Below are 9,832 nucleotides of genomic sequence, written 5' to 3' on the forward strand. Positions count from 1 at the left end.
ATACTTTCAATATGTGTGTGTTTTCGCTCGCGATTTTCTTTTTATTCCTTTTCAAGCTTCTAGATTAATAATTCATTCTAATTATATATGTATTATAAATACTGCTTAAGTTGTACTACCTTAGTATTATTGACTTATAACTCGTGCATAAGTATTTGAATGTTAGGGTATTACATTTTGGTATCAGAGCAGTTCTTCCTCGTGAGCCTGAGAGATGGACTGCTTATGCTTCAATGAATACTCTGAGTCTGTGCCTATGCTATTTAGGATATCTAAGTGATATGTATAGCATGAAGTTCATGAGTATACTTTTGAGACTGATCACCTTGATATCGCTTATTTGGTGTAGATAGGGGTGGTCAAACCCGTACACGGAGAAAAAATAAAGAAAGCGTACCGGTGGACAACCAGACCGCACTCTTGGTTGCTATGACCACTCTTGTGAATGCTATGCACGTGAATACCGTGGCTATTAACCAGGCCATGGAGAGAATGAGCAGGAGCAGTAATGGACTTGGAAGCCATCAAGCTGGCGGAGGTCCGATGACTTTGGCGACTTTTTTGAAGATCAATCCCCTAATGTTCAAGGGTTCAATTAATCCGACGGAAGCCGATAATTTTTTCGAAGTGATGGAAAGGTCATTGCAAGCATAGCATGTACCCGAGGGTCAGTTGGTTGAATTTGCTGCTTATCTGTTGGCTGGAGAAGCACAACATTGGTGACAAAGAGCCTACCAGTTACTGCAGCAAAGAAATGGTAATGAGATAATTACCTGGCAGATGTTCAGAGAGGAGTTTTATAAGAAATACTTCCTGAACTCTACAAGACAAGCTGAGAAGTTGGAGCTACTACAACTGAGACAAGGATCCATGACGGTAGTTGCTTATACGAGCAAGTTTGAAGAGTTGTGCTGCTTTTTGAGGGTTTGTCAGGGCGCCCTGTAGGGTATGAAGAGTGAAAGTATATGAAGTATCAAGATGGTTTGAGGGATGACTTTACGCAAGTTGTGGAAGATACCATCCGGACCAGCCGTGCCAAACTGAGTTAGGCTTGTGCTATGGTTGTAGGAGACCAAGGCACATCTCCCGAGATTGTCCATACAGGAAGAATAAAGGAGAGGGCCGATCTCAACAACGAGGTTAAGGTAGTCGTGATGGTGATATGGACAATTGAAGTTTAACTTCCTTGCATAATATTGGAGTGTGACATTCATTTGTAACACTTGATTATATTGTGAGGAGCGTGATTTTAAAATGAATTATTGGTCCATGACTTTTGGTTATTGAGACAAGGTAATTTTTGGTTAACATAGAGGAATAATTAAGTTCTTATGGCAAATGATCAGAGTGACGCAGCGGAAGCTTGCGGGAGCATTGACATAAGATATTTGCAGTGAGGAGTAGTAGGGGTGATAAGAAATGCTTTAGACTTTGAATACCTGAAAGGTTAGTAGATTAATGCAAATAATGAATTTCAGGTAATTGAGTTTGATTGTGGCTGTAAGATTAGATTGAATCCGAAATGGTTGTGGAAATGATTGTAGGTATGGTTGTGGAAATGATTGTAGGTATGTAATTAGATTTGGGTGATAAGTGAGTGCAAAATGTTGCATTTGAAAGGTAAATATTACGATGTTTGATCATGTTGACTATGGTTTTATATTGAAATTGATGATGATTGGTTTTGAATGACAAATTTGAATATGCTGAATTGACATGCTGAGTTTGTGTTGAATTTGAATTGAGAAAATCTGTAAAGGGTGGTAAACTCCGGTTTTAAGGGAGATTCTGCCGAAATTCTTTTGTAAGGATTTAAAGAGTTTTGGGAGTTTTGATGTTATTTTTGAATAAGGGTTAGGAAGTTTTATGAAGGCTGTGATGAACTTGATATTTGATTAGCTATTGAGAGAAACCTAGAGGAAGCTAAGAGTGAAATGGATGAATACGGCATAGACTTGAATTTAGTTAAGTTTATAACATTTTGTAGGAGAGCAAAGGATGTAAATAGGTATTTAAATTTATGTTGAAGAATGGTAAAATTAATGGTGTTAGAGTAGTGGAAGGTGAGAAAACCTTTAATGATTGTTAAGCCCAAAATTTTAAGAGAATGTTCTTCAAACTGTTAGCCTGTTATGAGATGAACCGAGCTTAGACCGAACCCCGATAGTGAATGAGTTTCTAGAATAAGATACGCTGAGAAGAGAAGAACTACTCTCATCTATTCTCTATAGTGGACCAAATTTTAAGGGTAAAATTTCTAATTAGGTAAGTATGATGTAAGATCCGGAGAAAAAATAAACGGACTAATCAGAGGTTAAGAAACTAAAAATTATAATTTGGGGAAATGAAAATAATTAGAATACAAATTAAAATACTAATCTTAAAGGTTTTGACCCAAAGTTGTGCCAACGGGCTAAATTGAATGAACCGAGCCCAAGTGGACCCAAGTTCACACTATATAAATCCCCTTTTTTCAGCACAAAACAACATATTCCCCCCTTTGAAGAGAGATACATACTGAAATGGAAAAGAGAGGAAGAAGAGAGAAACCTTAACCCCCTTTTGATCTTTAAAGCTCCATAACTTTCTCTCTGGAGCTCCAATTGACGAGCCGTTTGTGGACATGCAAAACTCTCGTCAAGCTCTTCAATTTTAACTGAACAAATTGGTAAGAAATTTTGAATTTCGAGCCCAGTTCTTCCATCTCTCTATTTTTGAAAATTTAGTTTTGATTATTGAAAGCTTTTGTGATTTTGATGATTTAAGGGTACTCTAGTATGAGCTATTGGTGAGTTCTATCCCAATTTTCCAGTGGGTAAGGTAAGAAATCACTAAATCCTTGTGATTTATCAAATTTTATGAACCCTAGGTTGATATATGTGTGAAATTGGTTACATTAGAGTTGTTGGGTGATTTTGATACACATCGGGAGCATGATTTTGGCTTGCGGAGCCTTTGGGTGAACCTCGGTGGCTTGTTTGGAGCTTGGGTGTAATTGAGAAGAAAATCCAAGTGTTGGGTGTGAACCACTGTCATCAAGGTACGATTTAAGTTTCATTTAAGTACCATGTAATGTGACATGAAATCCTAGGCTAGGTGCCCCTAGGAATAAGATTGAATTGTGTGATTGGATGGAAATTAAATGTGGTAATTGATGAATTGAGATATGACTACTTGTATGAGAATGTGGTATGAATTAATGATTGAAATTATGAATTGATGAATTGTTGAAGTATTAAGTTGATCGGATAAATGAATGTTGGGCCGGAGGCTATGAATTTGGGTCGGAGGCCGTGAAAGGTAAGTTTGGTAAGTGGTGAATGTATTGATTGTTGATGCATGAGCTTGAAATGGTAATTATGAAATTGAGTATGTGGAATTTGGTAATGATTTGTTAGAATAGCAAAATTGAGGATTTGAGATGAGAAGTTGATGATTTAGAGTTACAATATGTGGATTGAGTAGGTTTGAACTTGGTCGTAAATGATTGAATTTGATGGTTTGGGGGATCATTTTGTTGAGTATAAATTGAGGTGGCTTGTGAAACTTTGGAAAGATTGGTAAGTTTTGTTTTTAGGAAAAAATTAATTTTTGACCAACTTTGGGATCATAAGAATAATCTTTTCAATGGTTTAAGAATGGTTGAAAAATAAATTTTGTACAAAAAGTTATAAAAGTTTAAAAATTGGGTTGAAAACTGAATTCTGCAGCATATCAGCTTTTGAAAACCTGATATGCATGTGTATGTGAAAACACTCATGCGTACACGAGCATTTGGCTAGGATAAGTGCTCTCGTGTATGCGAGCTTTGCAAATTTATATCCATGCGTACGTGAAAAATGTGCATGCATACGTGACGAGAGCTTGTTTGATATGGGGTAAGGAAATTAAAGGATGGAATGATTATCCACTCATCTTGTAACATGGATGGTAACTTAGCAAGGGAGATATCCAATGGATATACTATGGTTGTCCCCTCTCCCTTTGACTCTTCGTTGACAACCTCTACCTATTGGCAAGCTTCTACAAATTTGATTTCTTGATCGCCAACTTCTTCCGAATCATCTTCATTGCTCAAAACATGTTTCGGAAGTTGTGCACGGTCTTCCTCAATATCATTTTCAAATCCAACGAAAAAAGGCTCAACAAACTCCTTGAGAACATTGCTTGGCGTGGAATCATCCTTAATCGAATCCATCACTTTCTCAACTGTTTTAACCTTTCAACCACTCCTTCTAATTCAATGCATTCAACATTTTCACCTTTTAGAAATGAATCCTCCAACCTTCCCTCTTAAACATCCTCCTCTTTTTGAGTTTCACTCATCAACCCCTCTTCTTCCATTTGAGGCTCCAATCTTTTCTCCACACTACGCTCTTTGGTTGAAATTAAGTCTTCACATCCACCAACGGGAGTGCTTTGGTGTTGCAAGAGCGTTGTGAGGCTAAACGAGCCAAGCCTTCGTCTATAGTAGCCATGTAGTTATCTCGCCTCTTTTGGAATTTTTCTTGCTCTAGGAGAAACTGTTTTTGTTCTTGGATCAATAGATGATGCGTTTCTTTCGTTAATGATTGTGGAGAAAAGGAGAATTTATCGTGTTGAAGCTCCAAGCTCTCTTTCACTCCACATGCTTCAATTGAAGTGGACTTTACACATTCACCCGTGGAAGTTCTTGGATTATTACAAGAACATGTTGAGTTTAATCGGGCTAGAGCATTGGCTAGGGTAGCCACGATAGCATTGGATCACTTGATTGATTCTTGCTTCTCCTTTCTTGCCTCCATTTGTTCTTGAAGGAAGAAATGAAGAGTATCATCCATGGAAGGTTGTGGTAGAACAGAGGGTTCATAAGGGTGAGAATATGGAGGTGGTGTATATGGGGGTAACGGTTCAAAAGGGTTATGGGAATATTGATGTTGGTTTTGGGGTAGTTCAAAGTATGGTTATGCATGAGGCTTACAAGGTTGGTGGTAAGGTTCATAAGGTGGGTTGTGATGTAGATAGGGACTTGGATCGCATGGAGGTACTTGATGGTGGAATGGGATTTGAGAGTATTGTGGTTGAGGACAATGTCGAGGATGAAGGTCATGTGAATATGGTGGTTGAGGTTTATAACTATTGCAAGGGCCACTATATTCATTGGATGGGTATGCACCATAGGTAAGATTACAATCATAGTGGGGTGGAGGAGGTGATTGTCATGAGGATTGTCTATATGCATGTGGTTCCTCTATCAAGTGATAATTCCTTCCTTGGTAAAAACCATCATTGGAATTACCATTTCCTACAAAACTTCGACAACCATACCCAAAGCTAAAAGAATGAGAATTCATAAAGAAGAGAGAAAATAAAAACAAAGAATATCAAAAAGAAAAGAAAATAACAAACTCCTAACTACTAGCAAAAACCAAGAAATAACAAAAAAGTAAGCTATTCACAATATTCACAATAGCCAAGAATATAACACCATTGCAATTCCCCGACAACAGCACTAAAAACTTGATGAGGTCCAAACGTCGGTTTGGAATTTTCACAAAAGAATTACGTCGTAAGTATAGTCCAAACCAACAAATAACTCTTAATCAAAGTTTAAAAGAATATCACAATACAAATCAAAATAATCGGGAGTAGAATCCCGAGTCGTTCTCCCTAGGAATCGCAATCAAGTGCTCAATTATTGGCTATGAGGAAAATCGGGGGTTGATAGCAATAAACATAAAATGTAAAAAGCAAGAATTTAAATGAGCATGCAAGGAATTAAACTAAAAAGCAATTTACGCAATGGAAAGAAATTTCAATTGTAAAAAGATCTTGGCAAGGGTTGATGGTTAAGGATCACTTTCCTTGTTACTAACCACAATATGATAATTACAAAGAGCAAACCCACGTCGTCATCCCTAACATCGGAGGAAAGTCAAATGGGCTTAACTAATCCTAATCCATAAGTCCTAACCAACTCACTAATTAACTTAGTGAAAGACTAGCGTCAATGGACACAAGATTAATAAAAATCTCTAAATTATCGATCAACTTGGACATTAGTAACTCAAGGTCACCCAAGTTACCGACCCAAGCCAAGAATGCAAAAATATACTCTAAAACTGAAAGGAGAATTTCATCAAACACTTAGAATGCATAAAAAAAAAGCATGGTAAATTGCATGAATTTTAAGATCTATAACTACCAAGTCAAGATAACAATAATAACAATTAAAGCAAACATCAAAGAGCATGAGAACATAAAATTACATTAGAAGAAAATGAAATCCAAGTGTTCATATACTAAAATTGACAAAAATTAAAGAAACTAGCAAATAGAATCAAGCAAATTAAACTACTAGAAAAAGGAAACATAAAAGAAAATTTCACTAAATTCTAGAGAGAAGAGAGAGTTTCTCTCTCTAGAATTCTATTCTAAAACATGGTTCTAAACTATTCTATCACTACTTGGTTGATTCTCCCTTGGTCTTGCCTTCAAATTGCAATCCACATGTTTACTTAAGTAAATCACGTGTTGACAGACATGCGTACGCATGAGGCATGTGTAAATGCAAATTGGCGATTTTTCCAAAAGATGCGTACGCATGTCATGCGGACGCACAATTGGGCAGATTTCTAAAACTTCATTTCTTCATGAATTCTCCACTTTTACATACTTTTTCTTCATTTTTTCAAGCCATCCTTGCCTTCTAAGCCTGAAATCACTTAACAAACACATCAAGGCATCGAATGGAATAGAAGTGAATTAAATTTTGCAATTTAAGGGCCTAAAAAATGTTTTTAATCATTAAGCACAATTAGGAAAAATTCACAATACCATGCTATTTCAGTGAATAAATACAAGATAAGTTGATAAAATCCACTCATTTCAATCCAAATTTACCATAAAAACGTGGTTTATCAGTACGCGACCACCCCCTATTTTTCTGAAAAGTGAATTTTTAAGTTCTCAACTATTTTTTAGTCTTCTAAACCTTTGTAAACCTTGTTATGATTCTAGAGCCGATGTAATATATAGTAGAGGAGTTTGGAATGAGAATGTATGAGTTGAGTTAGTGAATTGAAGAAAGATGGATCAAATGTGATGAGAAATGAGGATGATTATAATGATGAGGAAAGATGATGATTGATTTGATTGAGGAAGATGAGAATGATTATGATAATAAGAGATGGCGATGATTGATTTTGACTATGACTATGAATGAGGTGAAATAAGATTGAGAACGAGTTTGATAATGAATGATGGGGAGTAGGGAGCCAGAGCTTGGTAAACTGATGACAGATTGGGGAGGTTGAGGATTCCCTCTGGATTATACGTTATATACGAGAAATGAAGATTATGATAAGATTATGATTGAAAAGCGTGACAAGCACTATATCCCAAGAGTGTGGCAGGTACTATAACCCAAAATGAATATGCGAGTTGAGGTTGAGGATTCCCTCTGTCATGTTTGATTGAATTGAGATTTGGATTGATATGGTGAGGATGGTGGCTTTGTCCCAGTCACATATAGGCAAGTTGAGATTGAGGATTCTCTTTCTTATTGTGATAGACAAGTTGAGGTTGAGGATTCTCTCTCTTATTGTGATGGGCAAGCGGGGTTGAGGATTCCCTCTCTTACTACATCAAAAAATTGAATAGAGAAGGTTGAGGATTCCCGTCAATTTAATTTCTGGCTGTGGTGTAAATGAATTTGGTTGAGGATTCCCTATTGTTACATTATAGTCTCTTTCTGAATGGGAGGTTGAGGATTCCTTCCTGGAAGGTTGAGGATTCTCTTCGTGTTGAGAGATGATATCCGGGTTAGCTACCAGATGTGTCGGGTTTTGGCTGTATAACTGACAGATGAGCTCATTAGCCATATGACAGACATGCATCATTTGCACTTGATTGCTTTGTTTGGGTTTGCTATACTTTTGGCTTGTTAATTTGTGCATATTAAATGACTTTGTGCTAATTGCTTTACTTAATTATACTTGTGGTTTATTTGTTTGTCTTGCTTGTGTTTGCATATCTGAGAGGTTCCTCATGCTGGTGTCAGTTGACGCTAAGGGCGGGCTGTCCTTGATGAGATGAAATGATTAAATGATTGGATAATAAAGATAAATATTAAACGAGATGATTTGAGCTCTCTGGGTAGATGCAGTGGAGTGATTCCACTTGCTCTGGGTGGAGATTTGATGTGTTGACATAGGATCACTGAGTTCGAAATATTTGAGGGCTATTCTGGTTGAAGTGGAGAGTTTTGGAAATAAAGAGGAAAGTTAATTAGAGTAGAATCCCCTAGGACAGTTGCCTAATTACGGATTAGTAAGAACCTAGGATGGATATATTGATATATGGAGCTAAAGATTGCTTAGTGTATTTCCCGTTATCTTATATTGTATCTATTTGACACTTTTACCGTACTGGGAACCCATGGGTCAGGACTGTTTTTCAGATGCAGGTCTTAGTGCTCCGCGGTGAGATGGAGTTTGTCTGGAAGACGGCAAAATTATCTTAAATTATGTATATTATTTTTGTTTAGATTTCTCTCCTCCTTTATTTTTGGAAAAATATTAATGATGTGTATGTATATATTAATATTTGGGAACGTGCCTATAGAGGCTATGTTGTAAGTTTGGGAGAGATAGGAATTGTTATCAACTGTTTTAATTTCTGTAATCCTAGCCGACCTAAATTTCATGGGTCGTGACTGGTTGCTATTATACATACATACATACTGATGCCAGGGCATTTTGGCCAGTTTCACTGACCCTTTCTTTATTGTTTTTAGGGTAGTTTCATGCATTTTCTTAGGGAATAAGCAAGTTTTGGGTATAATTTCACTTACATCTTGATTCAGGCATACATTGTGCACTTTACATGATTTCATAAGGATTTTGCATGAATTGAATGACAAATTGGATGATGCATTTCCCATGACTGGGATAGAGCTTTGATGCACTTTATTGCTTGATTTCAGGACAAAGGATGCAAGGAAGAACCACGTTAGCAGCCATGTTAGTCTAACTAACGTAACCTCTAACGAGGAATGGGAGCTAACTTGCAAAGTTGATGAGAAAAGTAATTGCCAATAACGCCCTCGAAGCCATAATAGCCCACGTTAAGAGTCACGTTAAGAGTCACGTTGACTAAGTTAACGTGAACTCTAACATGGAAGAAAGAAATGAAGCCAACGTTAGTGACACTTACCTTTGTCACTAACGTTGAGCTAAGCCACAATAAGCCACGTTAACTCCCACGTTAACTTAGTTAACGTGGAAGCTAACGTGGAGGGAGCAAGAATCGCCAACGTTAGTGACACTCACCTTTGTCACTAACGTTGAAAATGGCTATCATTGCTACGTTAGAAGCCACGTTAACCTAGTTAATGTGGACTCTAACGTGGGAAGTAGGGGCACATTGGAACGTTAGTGACAAAGGTAAGTGTCACTAACGTTCTCGAAGGATTGGCAAGCTTACGTTAAGAGCCACGTTAACCTAGTTAACATGGACTCTAACGTAGGGGGAAGGGAAGACTCTCAACGTTATTGGGAAAGGTGAGTCCCAATAACGTGTGCGAAGGACCAAGAGGCAATGTTAGTGGTCACGTTAGTGCCACTAACGTTGAAGTTAACGTGAATCATCCCTGGGTGAGGAACGTTAGTGAAAAAGGTGATTGTCACTAACGTTCTCGAACCCACACTCTCACTTAACGTTAACGCCACTAACGTCCTGAGCTAAACACCCTGCCTACTTCACACTTTCTCTCTGCAAGTAAAGCTAAGCCCACTGAAGAGTATAACTGCCTCAAACTCAAGATCCAAAGGCCCATATCCAAGACTTGAAG

Source organism: Arachis ipaensis, chromosome B04 (assembly GCF_000816755.2).
Source record: "Arachis ipaensis cultivar K30076 chromosome B04, Araip1.1, whole genome shotgun sequence".
Taxonomy (NCBI): domain Eukaryota; kingdom Viridiplantae; phylum Streptophyta; class Magnoliopsida; order Fabales; family Fabaceae; genus Arachis; species Arachis ipaensis.